General features: G+C 48.6%; 1 protein-coding gene across 3 annotated transcripts in view; it reads left to right on the top strand.

Moving 5' to 3' along the window:
• Window positions 1–18,130, top strand: part of LOC119387627 (transmembrane protein 198) — a 101,667-nt gene that overhangs the window by 38,469 nt on the left and 45,068 nt on the right. For 2 of the 3 annotated variants that reach the window (XM_037655076.2, XM_037655081.2), the window contains exon 2: window positions 6,359–6,509. The gene's annotated coding sequence lies outside the window, so the exon portion shown is untranslated. Of the gene's footprint in view, window positions 1–6,358; window positions 6,510–9,835; window positions 10,111–18,130 lie in introns of those variants that run through there. The other variant, XM_037655077.2, reaches the window with a different exon arrangement.

The following is an 18,130-nucleotide window of genomic DNA, read 5'->3' as shown; positions in this document are numbered from 1 at the left end:
TCGGTATGTGTGTTTGTTTGGGCTACTGAAATTGCTCGCTCCCACTCATAGTCACCAAGTGGTTTACAGTGGCAAAGTGGTTTACAATGCGCCTCGTAATCCATATCGTGGTTTAGGGCACTGTAGAACCGTAGCAAATTATTATTTTTATTACATTACCGGATGGATGCTATGTATACTTGTACCTTAAAACAGTGTTAATTTAAAAGCGTCGCCAGCAACGGAGTTGTCGGAAAAACTGCATATATGCCAAACAGCTCGTTACTTGTGTACCTGTGTGTATACTTGCGCGTGCTGTGTGAATGCGTCACTTCGTATGTCGAGTTAAGTCCACTGAAGCAGCGGGTGATGAATTTGTATGGCCAAACAAACATCTCCAGCATCTGTTAAAAAAAAAAGACTTCTATAGCTTAATCACTCATTTGTGTCTGTACAGCTGCTCATCCCGACTATCAGGTTTCTCAGGAAAGAAAACCGCGGTCGGAAGGAAAGGGCGCGTTGTTTTGCACGACTGTACAGCGAAAGCAATTGTTCTGCCGAGCTGACGTGCATAAGAAGCGCTATATATAATCTGCAGTGCGCTCAGCGCCAGAAGAGCATATACCTGCGCTAATTACGCACCGGCGTGTGAGCCTCGTCACGTTGATATATATACTTACAGGCGAGTGGTTATGAAACAACTCTCGTATCAGGGCTCTCCGTAAGCAAACCATAAAACGTATGCGTAGTTCCGAAAGTGATTTCGCGTAACGAGAGAGTCGCCAGCTGCGCTGCGCAGGCGTCGCTCAGAGACTGCATAGGGGAATGCGTATCTGCGCCGCGGTGTGCAGCCGTGTGTGACGGCGGAAGAAGGCACGGAACTGCAACCGCGTGAAGCGGCGCAGCGTGTTTCTAGGAAGGAGATCCCCTTGTTACGCCCTGTAGCTCTCGTCACGGAGACGCGGGCCGCCGCCAATTTTGTCGACGTCGTCGTCACGAGCTCGTTTCGCATCACGCTTGACAGCGATGCAAGTATCGCTGTCACTGTTGCCACACAATGGTCGTATCCATTGCGTAACTCGGTTTCTTGAGATAGTGTTGTTCTCGTTGTTCTGTATTGTGTACTGAGGCGTGTGTATTGCCTGCGCGTGTAACGGCGGTGCATGGTCGCTTCTTCGAATTCTGATTGCGACGGTGCACGTTGGCTATACGTAAGTGAGGCATTCCTTGTGTCAAATTTGAGACTTTTAGTGCCGGGGATGTCTATAGCCGTTCAGTCCCCGCGTTCTTTTGTACTCGCTCCGCTTTCTTCTGTTCGCCAGTCGCTCCCAAATGTAATGCAAAGGAACGCGAGGGCTGGGTACGCAAGCTGCAGCTTGGGTCCAGAGTGCAAAAGAACGCCAACGCGTGGGTACGCAAGCCGCTTGGGGGCCCTGGCATTGGAACTCTTCATCAGAATGTTATGAGGTCGTATAGTGAAACGCAAAATTAGCGCATTCTAGGGAAGTGCGGCTGTATGCGCGCGATGAACTGCCTCATCCGCACGGGAAGTCGGCTGCTCTGAGCCACTATCACTATAATGAACTGTAGCAGACCCGCGCATGGTTCAAGAGCGCGAGACGCTGTGCACATATATATATACACAAATACTGCTGACCCGTCAGATACTGGAACGGAACTTGAAACCTCTTTGAAAGGTTACAGTTACACAGACGGGGACAAAGTGAAGAAGAAACAAGACACACATGCTGTGTCTTGTTTGTTCTTCACTTTGTCCGCGTCTGTGTGCGCTGTTACCTTTCTGAGATGCAGTATACCAGCTATCCCACCAAGACATCCTCGTGAACTTGAAGCCTGAGCCATGCAGGGTGCACTCCACATTGCCGTTGCTTGCGTGTACATGGTTGTGCCCATCGTTAACGAGGTGTCGAAATATGTTACGTAAAATGCACATATTCATGACGCGGCGTAATATACGTTAATCGTAATGACCTGTGAAACAGCATGTTGAGATGCGATCTTGTAGTGGAATGAGTAAGTGCGTTAAGTAGTGCCTTTTTTGCAGACAGAAGGAATTTCATCCTCATGCAATCACGAGGCCACGTACAGCTCGTTATTATATAGGGAGCCTGTACTCGTACATGGCAGGTCATGCACAAGATGCTGTATAGTTTTAACGTCTCACACGGCCAGGGACAAACTCTCTCAAGGATGTCACGGCGCAGGTGGATAACTACATAACTATAGATAATTCCGGCCTATATACGCGGAACTGTGTCGATTGTCTGTGTGCACGTAAATGGTTCACCATGTTCTCGCTGCCGTACTCTATCCGTTAACCTTTTTTTTTTATCTTCATGTACACTGCGGCCGCGTTTATAGTAATAGTAATAATAATAATAATAACTGCTGGGATTTTTACGTACCAAAACGACCATATCATTACGAGCCACGCCGTAGTGAGGGACTCCAGGTCAATTTAGACGACCTGGGATTCCTGAGCGTGCACCTGAATGAACAGGTACACGGGTGTCCTTGCATTTATCCCCCCGTTTAAATCTTAGGCATTTATGTCCGCCCAGCATGAAATTCGTGTGAAAATGTATATGAAAATTACTAATGGAGCTGCACTTTAGTAACTTTTGGCAACTTTCATTAAACCACCAGGTGTCATGACTCGTTACATTTTTTTTCTTCAGTTACGTAGCTTCAGCTTCGGTATCGTTGGTTCTTATATTATGTGTGTATTTAATCTTATACTATGGTGTGCTTAGTTCATTAAATTATAGCTGTGCTACATTCGCTAGCGGCGCCTCTTTGATATTCGCGGTTTACTTCTTTCCCAAACCACGCGTGTGGAGTGTGACAGGTTCGTTGCTCAAGCCTATGTATTATCGCGGTAGCGACTTGCATCGTGAACAAGTGGTCCCGTCGACGAGAGCCGGAACTACGTAGATTGTTTTGTCTGCGTGCGAATAACTGCGCAGTGCCGTCACGTGCGCCGGCGCGACTCCTGCCTCACGTCGTATAGAGATATCTCTTATCGCCACCGATTACAGGCGGCAGGTGCGACCAACCTGCGCGCCGACGCCCGCGGTGCCGTCCCGTCGACGTTGTGCTTATCTTTCGTGGCGCCTGGCCGATATGTATATATTTACATCTCCCTCAGTGATTTCTGTTTGCGTTCTCGTATACTTGTGTAGTTCTCCTGTGTGCGCAGTCTCTATTTGTCGCGATAGAAATATACGGAAAGATAACTGATATCAAGAAGGCGGGGAGTTAGCAGGAAGATAAATATTTAGTTTGATAACGTGCACTGAGGAAGGAAAGGGGAGACGGAAAGGTAAAAAAAAGAAAGAAAACAATAAGCGGAATGTGAGAGAGATAAGCTGCAGTAGTGGCACCTGGCGTACGCTATAATGCTAAGTGCCACCAGCAACATTTTTGCTTTGAATTGGAGCGACTCTATCTCTATAGACTTGTATGGAGCAGCCATCTTTGGCTGAGGGCTTTAAATGTAACGAACGATCACAATAGCGTCCGGTCTGTCCTTATCTTGCTGCCAGTGTTCGCTCACCATTGGCGGTGACGTAACAAAACCTGCAGTCCCTAGGTGATAACTGGGGTAAATATTGGTACTGACAAGGGTGTAAATGAAGGCTACAGTTGGTATTTGATGACCTTTCCTAGCGCCTTTTTTCCTGTCGTCGAACTTTCCTAACTTTGTTACTTGGTGGCGCTACAGCCAAACTTTGTCAAGATTATGCACGTCTGATCTAAACACGGGTGCGATAGAGTAAAATAATATGGACCCGTATTCACATAAACGTCTTATGCTAAAATTTTTCGCATGAGAATATTTCAGCCAATCACGATACGGGACGTATCATTAACTAAGCCGACTGACCAATGGGAAGACGCACTTACGCAAGAGAATTTTGTGAATCCGGCCCCTGGTCTATAGAGGAAGTGATGTCGATTGAACGCATTTATCGTCTCCTCCTTCTTCCAGCGCCAAGTGTTCACAAATGGAAATCAAACGAGCGTGCCACGAGCGCCTTTGGAGAGAAGGGCTTGTACCGTAGTTTATATATGGTATAAGGGCCACGAGCCTGGCAGGGACGTCGAGCTATCGCGCGGTCGTTTGTCTTGCTCCGTCGCTTCGCGGTTTACGCCCTGGAACCGACCGCTCGGCGCCCCGCACGGAAAGCCCTTTCTTCCGCTCTCCTTTGCCGGGTCGGCGCGCTCGGTCGGTGCGCCATGCTCCATGCACACTCCGCAGCATCTCTCGCGGCACTGCATGCGTCGCGACGTATAGTACGTTTGTCGATTCGCTTCACCAGCGCCGCAGTCGTAAGGAGATATCGTCTGTTTTGGCATTGTCCCATTGTTTATGGGACGCACGCACTGTCTTCTTCGTCCTTTCGCTAATGGGGCAACGAATTGTGCTGGCAGTATAAACCGCGATGTTCGCGGCACGCTCAGGTGCACCATTCGCGAGACGTTTCGCCCGAGTGGTGTTCTAAATTCGGCGGCTTGGCAGCGAGAGTGCGCTGCAGCACAATATAGCCGTATTGCATCCGTGCAATCCGTACATTGTTATCTGGTTTTGCCTTTAGATAGTCATGCTGGTTAGTTACAGCACTGTCGAATGTGGTTGAAAGCGCGTGGATGGGAGATAGTCTGCGATGTCCGCATGTCAATTTGCTCATGCGTGTAAGAACCATACTACACCTGTTTCAGAGAGGTTTTTTTTTTTTTTTAAGTTTTGAGCACCCAAATTTAAGCGAGTCGGTCTTGCAAAAGCACTGAAACCGGTAAACAGGGTGTGGAACTTGGGTGCGCAAAGGTCCCTTTGAGTAACCAAATCCGTTCTGCTACGCAGTATCTCAATCTCCTTATTAAGTCGTGCTTCTCCCCAAGCGTTTGAAAATTGATCCTAATTTTTTTTTTTTTATGTAGATGCGGATACATGGGAACGCGGGCAGCTGCATTAGATCCGGCTATGTCAACATTTTGAAACTGATACCGAATCAGCAAATAAATAAAGAAAAAAACAACATGAAAGCTCTGTGTATGATCGCGAATGTACAAATAATCACCTTACATTCGCTATTATACTTATAGTGGCACGTATTATATAACCTTGTAGAGTGCGGAGCAATACCTCCATGCACTATAAATATCCGCGAAAGCTTTTTTCTTTATTCCTCTCCTCCTAGCAAACACAGCAGCCCTCGCGTACACCACCGTTCGCGTGCCAATCAAAAGCACCACGTGTGCGGGCGGCAGAAGGATGTGGCGTGACCACTGTAACCCCATCGCGTGCGCTATAAGGGCGCCGTTGCGTATAGACGACGGTCGTGCACGCCTGTCTCGACGGGCTGTCGTCGACGGGCCGCGAGAAAGAGCAGCATGGTTGGCAGGATGGTTGCCGCTGACATTGGCTCTGAGAACGGGACGCGGCGAAACACGAGGAGTCGGTCCCGCTGTATGTATGCATTACGAGCTGCAGGCGTGCATGGCGCGATCGCTTCTACATAACCCTCCCCCATTCCTCTACCAACCATCGCCATTTCTTTATGTTGTCCGCTGTCCTTCTCTGCATGCGTGCGCGCGCTATCGTCGACCACGGTTCGACGGCACTCTTTTTTTCACGTCGTGAGATTCTTCTCTGGCGCGACGTTCCTTTGTGCGTGCCGAGAAGGGCGTATGCACTCGTTGACAGCGTCGTTGACCGTATATAGAGGCAAGCGGCGATACGCACGAGTCGATCAGTGACGAGCGTGACCCTCGATTGGTTGTCTTTGCTGCCTGAGAGGGGCATTCTTTCACACATCTGTAGATACACGGATCTGTATGGATCTGCTTGCGCTGTGTATTGAATGAGGACTGTTCAAAATCGCTGTTCGCCTTTAAATGCTGTAGTTTCTTTTGTTCATCATCGTTATTATTATTATTATTATTATTATTATTATTATTATTATTATTATTATTATTATTATTATTATTATTAATGTTATTGCTGCTGTTGTTGTTGTGCTTAGTAACCATTAATTCATTAACTTTGCAAAAGGAAGTTGCTCTCTCTCTCTCTTTACCAGGCCCGTAGCCAGGGGAGAGGGGTAGGGTAATAAAAATTCATTGAGTTACGTCAGCTGCAAAGTGAGGTTACTCTCTCATCCTTACACGTTTCGTTTCTTGTCTCTCTGTTGTTCTTTCGGCCATCTTCATGCTTTCTTCTGTCATTTTCTTCGTCCTTTTTCTGCTGTATCTTCCTTAGGTGTGTTTCTTTTCTTTCTTTTTGACTGAGTGAAAAATAAATGCTTATCGATCGCTCACTGAGTTGCTGTTTCATATTTGCCCCCGTGTCGTACAGGAAACCACCCCCGGGGATTCGAGAAGGCCTCGCTCGCTGCATGAAAAACGAAAGTTGATCGCCATGGAACTTCGGATCGGGACGAAGACACACCGCCGCTGAGACAGCCTCGCAGTCGGCCCACTTCAGACCGAGCCTTCATAAAACAGAGGTACATAGCAATTAAGCAGTTTAGTTTTTACCGCACACGTGTGTAGAAACATTAATATGTTTTTTCTTTCTTGCGTATTGCTGGACTGAAAAGATACAGGCCACGCGCTACCCATATTTAGGAATGACTTCCTTCACATTAGTGTAGTACGCTATATATACCACAAGGCTAGCGCACCCTTACAGAGCAAAGGAGTTTGTTCCTGAACAAAGGAGTAATTAATTCCGCTCTGCGTCTCCGCTCACCGGCTCGTATATACCTGTCGGCGTAAACTTGTTCCCGCGTATACGTCTTGCATATTCTCAGTTTGTCCTATGCGACTGACTGTCACATGTGCGCTAAACGAATAGACGCATGCGTGGTTTGTATACGTGAACAAAGGCAAGGAGAAAATACAAATGGGACTGACCTGTCTGCCCCCCTCCTTCGCGGTTGCTGCTCACGCTTTCGACGGTGGCGTAGGTTGTGTACAGCTCGTTCATCGTGGTGTTGTGTACGCCTTCGCATTATTTTCCTCTTATATGCGTTAACAAAAAATGAATCCAAATACACTATGCAGCTGCGCGCATGCGCCTGTCGTGTGGGCTCATCAGGGCTTTTGTTTCGTAACACACAAACCAGCTTTATGTGTAACCGTTGTGCCTCGCGCGGCGTGCCTGTATACATCGACGAGTGAGGGTGCGTGGGCTGGCCATCATAAGTGTACACGGGCTCCTTGCTTTGTTCGCTGGTCCATTGCCGTGCTCATCTTGTGCGCTTCGGAGTGATCCTTATCGGTAGTGCTGCCGGTATGCCATGCAGGAATCGACATTTGCTGTGGCCTGTATTGTATATATACGTCCCTCGGTTGGTTGTAACGTTGCTTTTGTGTGCTGCAGCTTGTAACTTCCCAATGCATTCTTGGGCTTGCGGTATTCTGTACAAACACCGATGCTGCATGTTTGAACGGTATACATACATAGTTACATTTTTTTTTTCAATCTTATATAAAGCCGGTATGTCTTACTCTACGCTTGTATATATTACGCTTGTACATGCTCTTTAACGTGTGGGAAGATGGGAATTGAATGGACTGAACCGCGAACGTATCTATCCCTGCAACCTTATCTTCACAAACTTTCGCAGAGTTAAGATAAATGCTTTGAAATAGTTTGATCGGGAACCCTTTGTAGACTAAGAAGTGAAGTGACATGCTGTAGTGCCTTTTCTTTGCGTTTCCTATCTTTTACTTGTGCATTACTCGGTGTGTTAGTCTATAGACTTAGTCTACATAGTTATTAGTCTACAAGGTGAAAGCAAGAAACAATGTTGAAAATACACTTTAAGGGAGAAAAAGGCCGTTGGCGCGTAACTACATATACGGTGTAAGCTTATTTTGTCGCTCTTTTTTTTTATTCTCCCAGTTTTTGGCTAATAGAAGGATATAGTCAAGAACATTTTCATGTTTTTTTTCCTTTAATGATGTGGCCGACATGGATGGCTTCCCCTTCGTTCATTGACTCCACCGTCTCGAGGGAACTAAAACCAGCGCTCTTATCGTAAACCTTGTTAAACGAAACAGGGGAAACGAGGCTCTTAGCAGACTATAGAAGAAGAAGAAGAAGAAGAAGAAGAAGAAGAAGAAGAAAGGACGGCTACAACAGCCGAACGAGAAGCCCTTATACCTATATGTACTCACTTTCTCAAATCGTATGGTGGCCTTATACACGCATAGTGGTGGGAACGAGGCACGAAGTATATACCGAGGTCTAAATCGACCAACTCTCTCCTTTAGCGGTCGATCCAGCTATCAAAAGCACTCAGGCTCGGCGTCGCTATAAAATACCTCCTTTTTTTCTTTCTTTTCTTTCCGTCCCATGGTTTCGAGCGGGCACTCGGGAGAAGAACGCCGTATATACTGTGTTACAGCCACGGCACTTTAAGAAAACACGCGCCGTTTACTCGAGAGAATTTGATGGCTCGCCGAGCACAGTTTGATAGCTGTTTTGTTGGGCGTTTTCCTTGATCGTCGCGTACCCTCCGCGTGTACAGGTAAACGCGCTTACGCACTCTGGCGACCTGTTTTTTTTTTTAGCTTTTTCCTCCGCTATTTTGGTGTATACACGCTTAAGAAAAGGCGTCAAGGTTAAATCAAATGAAAGCAAGAATCGTGTTAACTGGCTTCGGCATCGGTGGCGGCCGTGGTACGCTCTATTTAGCGTCAAAGGCCCGTAGCTCTGGCTTTCCTCTTTCGATAACCGAAAGTTTTCTGTAAATATAGCAACGACCGATTGCAGCAACTCGCATAGTAGAAACGGCTGCAGGAGTCAGTAAGCAAAGTGGTACGTGCATGCGACACGCGCGTGATTGTTCTCTATCTTGCCTCCGGGCACGACACGTCTGTACACAAGGGTATAGGTTCTTTCTAAAACAGTTGAGGCTAGCGCGTGCGCGACGAGGTCGCGATCGACGGACAAGACACGGTGTGAAGCCACGCAGCGTGCGTCGTGATCTGCCAATCGACGGCGTCTGCGTAGTATCGCACGCGAGAAAAGACGCCGTCGTTTCTTCGAGGCAAATAATAACAATCAGCCGAGGGGGCTCTCAACGGGGATCGCGAAGTGAAGGCAAGAAACCGCGATCGCGCCAGCCGGCTATCGGGGAGGCCCGTCGAAAGAGAGAAGGGGATCGGATCGGGCCGCTGGTGTGACCTGGTTCCAGTCTTTACCGCCGCGACTGCCGTGTTTCGTGTGTGTGTCTTTATAGTTTCGAAAAGGAGGAGCAAGTAGCCCCCCCCCCCCCTTTGTGGCAGTGAGCGACCACTACTACCACACTCCACTGCAACGACCGCTCTCTCTCTATTAAAAGAGCGAGTGAACTGAGTCAATGCAGAATGTCTAGTTCTCTCTCTCTCTTTCTCCCTCTCTCATAGTTGTGTCGTGCTGCCGTTTTCCGTCCACTCGAAGAGAGAGGGAGAGAGAGTGAGTGAGAGAGTTGCGCCAGCAGCAGTGCCAGTGCTCCGCGATAGATACAGGCCCTCTCTGATATACGTGCGCGCGCGCCGCTGCGACGGCAGCGCAGCCGACCCCATCCGCTTCCTTCGCTCGCGTCCGCTGTCGCTGACGCGAGCGCATACTCTTCCAGCGGGTCGCGCCGCGTTTACTTTCGGCTCGACGGTCGACCGGTGCGGTTGCGTTCGGACGGCGAGCGACGCTGTCCACCGTCCCTTTTGTCGGGAATATCGTTTCTCCTGCAGCGAGCCCCGCGACCGAGCGGTCATCGTTTCGCTGTGCTTGTATCGAACCGTTTGTGCCCGTGGTCAAGTGGCGCGTCACTTCACTCTTCGTCTCAAGAAGCGACGTGGTGCTGCCATCGACCGCCGGTGTGTGTCTTTACTTCTGTGCTCCTTCAGTGCGCTTTCTTCCTCGGCGCCCCACTATACTACTGATATATTTCGACTCCCCGAGTTCCGCTTTCTGGAGTGGGGCGACGTCGGCGAGCCTGTGTGTGCGCGATACGGCTTCGCGGTGAAGAGTTCCGGTCATTTTATTTGGTGCCAGAGAGGCTCGGCGGCTTCTGTCTCGGAACAACGGTCGACCTTTGTTCTTCGTGCGTTACGCAGGTGAGAATGGCTGCATATGTAGGTCTTGCGTGCAGCAAACTTGCTGTACTATATAAGGTACTGCAGCGAACTCCTGCTACCATCTTCTAACACGTTCCTATCTATATATACTCATGCATGATTTGATTGTTTCAAACGCGACGTGTCATCACGTCCCTTGGTCTCTCAGGCGCTAAAATCATTTGCACAGTTCAGCATGAAAGTTATTGATTCGTCGTACGTTATGATTGCTTCCTTCAGGCAAGTCACGTTTTTTTTTTTTTTTAATAATAATTTGGAACGCCAACGGAATCGGTGCTTATATGCCTCGAAAGAACAAACAATGAAGCAGTAGTCTATTTTTGATCTAGTGGTTAATACCGCCGGCGGCATTGCATCATGCCCTCTTATCGCACGTAGACTGAAGGCGACCGCCTGTTCAGTTCACTATAGCGCATTCGCACAAGTATTCCTTCAGTATATACGCGGAAGACACACGTCTTGTGGGCGTGACGCCTGCGTTAGATTTCCTTCGCTTGGAATGCGCAGTGAATCGATTCGATGCTGCGTATACATAATGCACACCTGCATGGCCCACGTAGCCGACGATTCTTCTTACGTAAACACTACGAATAATAGAGATGACGGTGCGAACAAAGAAATAAGAGAAGCGTAGATTGTCCTTTGTGCATGGAAGAAGCCTTGACGCTGCGTCGTTTGTCGTCGCCACGCGCTCTTCCGTTCTCTTCGTGCTTTTTCGTGATCTCCCGAATGCACGTAATGTTCCTTCGATGAACGTACACGAGATGCAGGTATGACTCCTCCCGCTGCCCGTGCACGATCATCGTGACTGAACCGGCACTGCCGTATAATGCTGCTTCTCCCTCTTGTATTCTCTTCCATGTATGTGTACGATCACAGAGATAAGGCAGTGTATATACAACGCGGAAAGAAGACGGCGTCGTTCGTGTCTGCGTGTATGCCTGTGCGTCTCCGCCCGCCCACCCAGCCAGTAATGCTCATGCACGCAGCCTTCATTGTGTTCCATTTCCCCGCTTCATTCACTGGCTTCCCCCCGCGCATGCGATGGGCGCACAGCTGGGTCTAACATCATCAGGATTCGCGAGGTATACGTCGCACGGCGGCCTTCACTTTCGGTGCATTCCGTTGCACCCTTCGCGCTTGCTTGCAGTGCCGCGGCAGTAACACGGTCAGCGCGGTCGTTCGCGCATGTATCGTTTTGTGAACGCAGTGCAGGAAAACGCCGGGACCATTCCTCGCGGCGTGTCTCGTCGGCGGGTTTTCGAAGCTGTGTGTGTGTGTAAGGGCCTGGCGGGATTAGTGGCCGCACAGAAAGACATCGGGTTTGTGGGTCGCGCACAGGTTTGACTGGTTTCGCCTCTCTGCATGGACTGTGTTGCTGCCCGTAACCAACGTTTTTACGGTCCCTCTAACTATATCGGGTGTTGTACATATAAGTAACCGTATACGTTCGTACTCTTTGCGCAGGACGTCCTACATCGTAGATCGGTTCGCAGTACATAAAAATGGGGCGGCTTAATCGAAGCTTGAGGAAGTAGGATAACAAGAAAACTATCGAAAACAAACAGGAAAGAAACGCGCAGAGTCCAAGGCTCATGAAAACGGTGGCGAGTAAAAACCGGGGACAAATAGTAAATATTTCCTTATTGCTGTTTTTGACTCTGGTCTAATCAGTGTAATATTATTGCGCAAGAAATTACGTCCTCTCTCTATCTCAATCTTTAACGGCATTTCTCTGACTTCCAACGCAAGTTGTGCATGGAAGCAACATATATGTTGGACACTAAATTAGTCATATTCCGTATATAAATCAAGTTAATCAGTTCCGTGTAAATCCGCAAGGTATATATGCAAGCAAACTTTAAGATTGATCGTCTATCCTATTTGTAGCAGTGTAACTATTTGCGCATCTACGCAAGCGGGTTCCTCGCATAAAGCTCCGCAACTAAGAAAAAAGTCGTCTTCGTCCGGGTCATCGAACCCGGGACCACCGCTTAACCGGGGCACACAAGGATCTGACCTATACTAACCACGAGGCTGGCAGTTATATAACATCAGCGCGCGTGGGGGAATTAATCATCTCGAGCCTAGTTCCATGGTTAATTTTCCGCGCGTCTTTCTTACTTCTTCTACCATTCGTGTAAGACCTTGGGCTCCCCTGGTCCGTGCCCTATTGCCCGTGCACGAAAGGTTAGTATACCACTGCATACGATAACGAGCTCTAGAAAACGAGCTGCTCAGGAACCACGACTGTGGCGTAGACCGTGGAGGGTGCCGCCCACCTTTCGCTGCAGGGCATGAAGGCTGTCAGCATTAAGATTGACGTCCGCGAATGACCGACCGGCCGCACCTCTCTTCCTCGTACGACTCCATCACTCCTTCTACGTTCCTTTTACAGTCACGTTTTCTCGCCAGTGTCCGGCTGGGCCGGCCCGCTGCAAGGCGACCTCGCTCGCGCCAGCGGCGGCGCCCTGTACAGCTCGCCAGTGATAGACGCCTGTCGGGGCAGCGCCGAACACGCTGCGGCGCGCCATTGCGGCTGACCAGTGTGACCGATTGATTGGCGTGCATTTTGGGCACCGCTGGCTTCGTTTTCCTTCCGCAGTTCGCTTTCACCGCTGTTGTTACGTCTCTCCGGTCGATAGTGTGACCTTGCTCCTGCTTCAGGGTTCTCTGAGGGCAGAGTTCCTTTTCTTTTTATCTTCTTCCTACAAGACGTTGACTGCTTTACATCAGAACCCTCTTAAGAAGTCGTCACACCCATGCGCACGTTACAAAGCCTTTTGCTGGGTGTTTTCGAGAGAAAGGAGAGGGGGGTGGCGGCTACGCTTGAGACTGAGTTGTAACGTATCCGTGGATCATCGATATAGCTTCGTTGTGGTTAACGTTTGAAATACGGAGTATATAGTCGGTCACGTGAGCTTCACTTCATCGCTCAAAGTAAACTTGCGTTGCCATGACAAATTTAAGCGAAGCTTGTTCTGAAGCGAGGATCAAAACTTCACTTTCGTTCCCCAGTGCCTGTATATGATTGCCGAGGGCTCTGCACAGGAGTTGGTTCATCACACGCCGGACGACTGTCCATTAGTTCGGCGTTTTGGCGGTAGTGCGTGGTTGTACAGAAGAGAGAGTAAAACAGTAAACAGAAGGGTTGCTTTATAGCACAAATTTTCAGTGGGAATGTACGTTGTATACAGTTGTGCATTAACAGTATTTTTTAGTCGACAGCAACGTAATTCATTTGATTTGTTGACTCCTACGAACTCCCTGAGTATATGTATGTCGACTGTCCGCTGTGAGTGCTGCTTGAAAAAAAATGTCATTAGGTGTGTTACGCATACACATAGTATTCTTTACGCAGTGGGCATAAATTTTATTTAACGTGGTTGTATGTATACGTATCGCGCTTATTGGCATGCCGTTCCCCTTCTCTCCGCCTCTTTCGTCTTATTTAGTGCTTTACCGACTTAGTGCAAATTTACGTGCCTGTTGTATATGTGTGCTACCTCATATGTGGGAAAATTGGTAGTACTCATTCCACATGGGTACGGTATAACCAGCTGCGACGTATATATTGCCACGAGTATAAGATAACCTTTCCTTTTGTGTGCAGCTATTAAACACAGTAAATGCAGTGACCTTCCATTGAGCGGAAACGTATTTCCTCCGCGAAACTATCGACGGTCGGCGAGGAAAACGCTCTCGGATGCTAGCGAGCTTCGGCGATTGACAGCTTCCTCCGTGGCTGTTTTTGATATTGTTGTTTCGAAAGCTGTGTTCCACTCTCACTCGTTCGCATCATGCAGATTGGCGCATACGCATTCAGGCGATCTGATTTGGACCCCTGGGGAAGGGCCACCATTCACGATTTGACGTGGCCATCCTGTAAGCAGCGTAGCAGTCGCGCAGTCTTGTTAGCATTGCTGCACGACCGTGGCAAAACGGGGAATATTGGATTGTGCAGAGAAGGACACCGAGCGCCGGGCGCGAAAGGTTGTCGAGGGCGAGGGTCACAATCCCATGTAAACGCAAAAAGGACGAAGGAGTAGGGATAGGAAACAGACAGGATGCAGCGCCGTGTCCTGTCTGTTTCCTTTGCCGTTTCGCTTGTCCTTGCGCCAATTCGATATGTCTCGAGTCAGTCATTCGTACCAACCCAACTCTCACTTCTAATACTCGCATACACACCGTTGGATCTGGCTGTCGTTCTTCCGAAACTCATAACGAGAAAGTGCCGGGAACCAGAAGCAGCGAACGAGTTGAGCGCGCATCATATGAAGACGTTACTTATGTATATTGTATATAACACGAAATAGCTTCAACGAAGCTGTGCATCCGCAGAACCTGCTATATAGAATTCCTTTTCTTTTTTTCTTAATCTTTATACACTGCTCTGACGTTGTGTCTGCTATCTATCACGGCCTGCAGTGACGGAAACGGCCTGCAAAGGCGTCATCCATGGCGCTTCGTAATCCCTCTTTGAGTCATATGCGTACCCCTTTGAGTAAGACCTTTATTGGCGCTCGGCCAAAATGTTATAGCATGCAGAGCCACGTTTTCATCCGAGGGTTCTTGACTCGATGGGCTTTGTGCGTCTCGGTTCTGGCATTCGCTGCATGGATCAGCATGGCTATAGAAATGATCGAAGCTTGGCGAGGCCGATGCCGCTTTTGGGCGAATGCAGTTACATTCTGGACAACCCGTACGCATTACCGAGGACGTGCGCATCCCGAAGCTTTTCACCGTGATGGTGCTATATTGTAGACCAGCTATATATTCCTTTATTACAAAACACTGTATATGTGTCATTCAGCCTGAAGAGCTAAGACGTATATATATATTTGAAGTTGTTAAGGCTTGCACTTATCGTATACTCACGAGCCCTTAGAGGGGCTGGGCACCAGACCTGACCCCTGCAAGTAAAAAATTAAAATTATAACGGTATAGAATACGGTAGCGTAATCTTGTGAATTCAACTTCGAATAGACAGCGCTGACTGTATACCAAGAGAAAGTAAATGTGGTGAAAGTCGGGCGACGAAAGGATCGACAGTGGTCTTGCGAGATTCCGAGAAAGTGAAAATGTTTTTTCGCATGTGTAACTCGTCCTTCCCCCCTCAGCCTTTCGGCTGAAAGTTGGAAGGAAGCCATCCGTGTATACAGAAGCTGTGTAAGAGCGAGCTTCAAGGTCTGGCCTGCAGCCGTATTCCCTTATTATACGTAACACCGTGCGTGAGTGCGAAAACAGCCGACTTGCAGGTTTCTGCAGCTTAGCCGCGCATGGCCTGCCTCAAGCTTTCATTCCTTCCTTTAAGAAAATACGACGTCCAGGCAAGAAACGAGTGAAGTAAAAGTGCTTTCACGAAAACCAGCTGTCCCGTCGCTCTCTTCGGAAAATTAAAGCAGCGCCTTTGTTTCGAGGCGCACTTACGTGGCCGTCCCCATTTTTTCCGCCAGCTTCTTTTTCTTATAGCGAAGATAAACAGGTTGAGAAAAAAAAATTTTTTTTCCCTCGTGTTTTGCTGTTATATCACAGCGTTAAAAATACCTCGCCTACTCTTCTTCCGTTTGCATCAAGCTGCGCCTTCTTAAGTGGAGTGAATGAATGAGCACGCCGTGAGGGGAACACGCTGTCTGCATGGACCAAGGAGGTTTTGCCAAGCTCGAAGCCAGCCGCATGTTGTCTTCTCTCCTCCTCGCGAGGCTGAGACGAGGAGGAGGCGGCTTTCGTCGCTGGCTCACAAGTGCGGCGGAAACCGGCGGGCAAGACAAGAAGACACCGTGAGAACCACTTTTTTAAATGAGCGGACGGCGTCGGCTCGGTCTCCGTTGCCGCGCAGCGGGGACCGCTTTGAAGCGCGGACGCGCTCCACGTAACAAGCGCATGCGTTGAGAGAATTGTCTCGAGGAGAAAACGACAGGGCCGCGTTGTGTGGCATGGACGGACGCTCCTCCGCCTAGAGACAGCGTGGTGGCCGCAGCTGCGCACGCTAAAAGAGCGTGGAAAGCTGAACGTGTTGTAGGAGGAGGTGGCTCGTCGTCGCTGTGGAAGGAGGGTCTTGGCAGGAAACAAAGAAACTATACGCAGCGGGGGTGGTGTATACGAGTTACGTGCGCGGTGTCACTTGAGTGATATGGGTTTTGGAGCCGCGCGCATGTGACGCGGCTTCCGCGACGTCGCGCATTGAGTTGAGGACGTCGCAACACGTAAATTGACGATTGACGCAATGTGCGATGCGTCTAACGGAAAGTATATTTTCCATTCGCATACTCACAAACAGACACACACGCACGTTGAGGTGACTATAGTCCTACTTTAGCAAGCATCAATCAAAAGCTATCTTGGCAGGAAATGCCTTTGTTCACTTGCTCAATTTTGGCAACAATAGACGATCGTATACACGTCAATCAACGTCACCGTATTTGGGCGTTTTACCTTTAAGGGATGGCTTTATAACAATGGCACAACCAAGAGACAGGAAGTATACGGGTAGTCCCATTAAGTGCGTGCGTGTGAATGCTATATATGATAGAAGAAACAGAGAGAGGTTGACTATGCTAACAGCGTTGTTGGCTGTGCTCTGCGGTGGTGAAAATTAACCATGAAGCCATCATGAACCAACTAGCCCCATTCATCGCATTACTAAATGCAAAAACACGTGTCAGCTATAAAGCCTCCCTAATAACGTTAGCTAGCGTTTAAGATCCGTTGCTTCTGCATTCGATCGTGTTCTGTCATGATAAAGCTGCAGCTGGCAACGGAGTATATATCAAGTATCGCCCCTTATATGCTCGAACATACTGCGAGAGATCGCGGCTGCAGGTCGTTCAGCATCAATGTACAGATTGACCCGTGATTTTTAGTGTCGAAGTGCACGTGACCTACAGAGCGTGCAGCACATCACGTTCGGTTTCGTATACATACGGAGGCAGCAGCTGCGGCGGCATCGCTTCCGACCTGCGCGCACGTACGGCACGTGCACGTGTATGCATATGCAGCGAAGGGGCCGGGTCCCCTCGTTGCCTAAGCCGTGGCTAATTCGTCACGCATTCGTGCAGGATGTACGGTCGACAACACAGCCGCCGGCCAAGAATCGGGCCCGATCGATAGAAGCTGCATGCATACGCGACCACTCATGGATCTCTTTGCACAAACCGTGTCTAATTGGTTCCGACACACGTCGCCATTTGGCTCGAGGATGGTGCATTCGGGTAAAAACTGAAACGTGCTTAAAACCGCGTTTATTTGCATATATATATATATATATATATATATATATATATATATATATATATATATATATATATATATAGTGTGGTGGCTTGTGTATATAGGGGGGGGGGGGCTTGTGTAATATCATCGATGATGAGTGTGGCGTAGTCTATGCGATGGTGTACGTGGCTGCTTCTTTGCATTTATGTAAACTCCAACGCAAATGTATGCACAGAGACGCGAATATATAATATTCGTATACGAGACGGTTCTTTTCATACAGCTATATATTCGCGTGACTCGAGCTCTCCTTTCGTGCGAGCTGATCACGCGAAGCGCCCTTTCGCGGCAGCAGCTGTAAAAATTGTGTCGTTTGCTTCCTCGATATCCATATCTTCACGCTTTCATCAGTCCAGAAACAGGTAACGGGACTTCCAGACGCGTAAGCGTAATGCGAAATCTGCATGTTTCTCTCTCGACTACTTCTCCGTTTATCTCGTGTTACCTATATATTTCGGATTCTGCGAATATAGACTCCCAGGTCCTGTGAAGAGTATATATCCTGGAGGTATACCTGGTTCGATACCTGTCGCTTCGGCCGGATAGTACGCGACTGGGGCGTGAGAATACATGAAGATCGTGGCGTGCTTTGAGTGCGCTTTAAAGAAACCGTGTAGTCAATTAAGGGTAGTCCGCGGGTACTTCTCCAACAACATCCTTCATAGACTGAACAAAATTTAAAGTTTGCGCACCCGTCTCCCATCCGTTTTAAGAGCAGTCGTATAAA

Source organism: Rhipicephalus sanguineus, chromosome 3 (assembly GCF_013339695.2).
Source record: "Rhipicephalus sanguineus isolate Rsan-2018 chromosome 3, BIME_Rsan_1.4, whole genome shotgun sequence".
NCBI lineage: Eukaryota > Metazoa > Arthropoda > Arachnida > Ixodida > Ixodidae > Rhipicephalus > Rhipicephalus sanguineus.
Note: the sequence above shows the minus strand (reverse complement) of the source record. Positions and strands in the feature narration are given on the sequence as shown.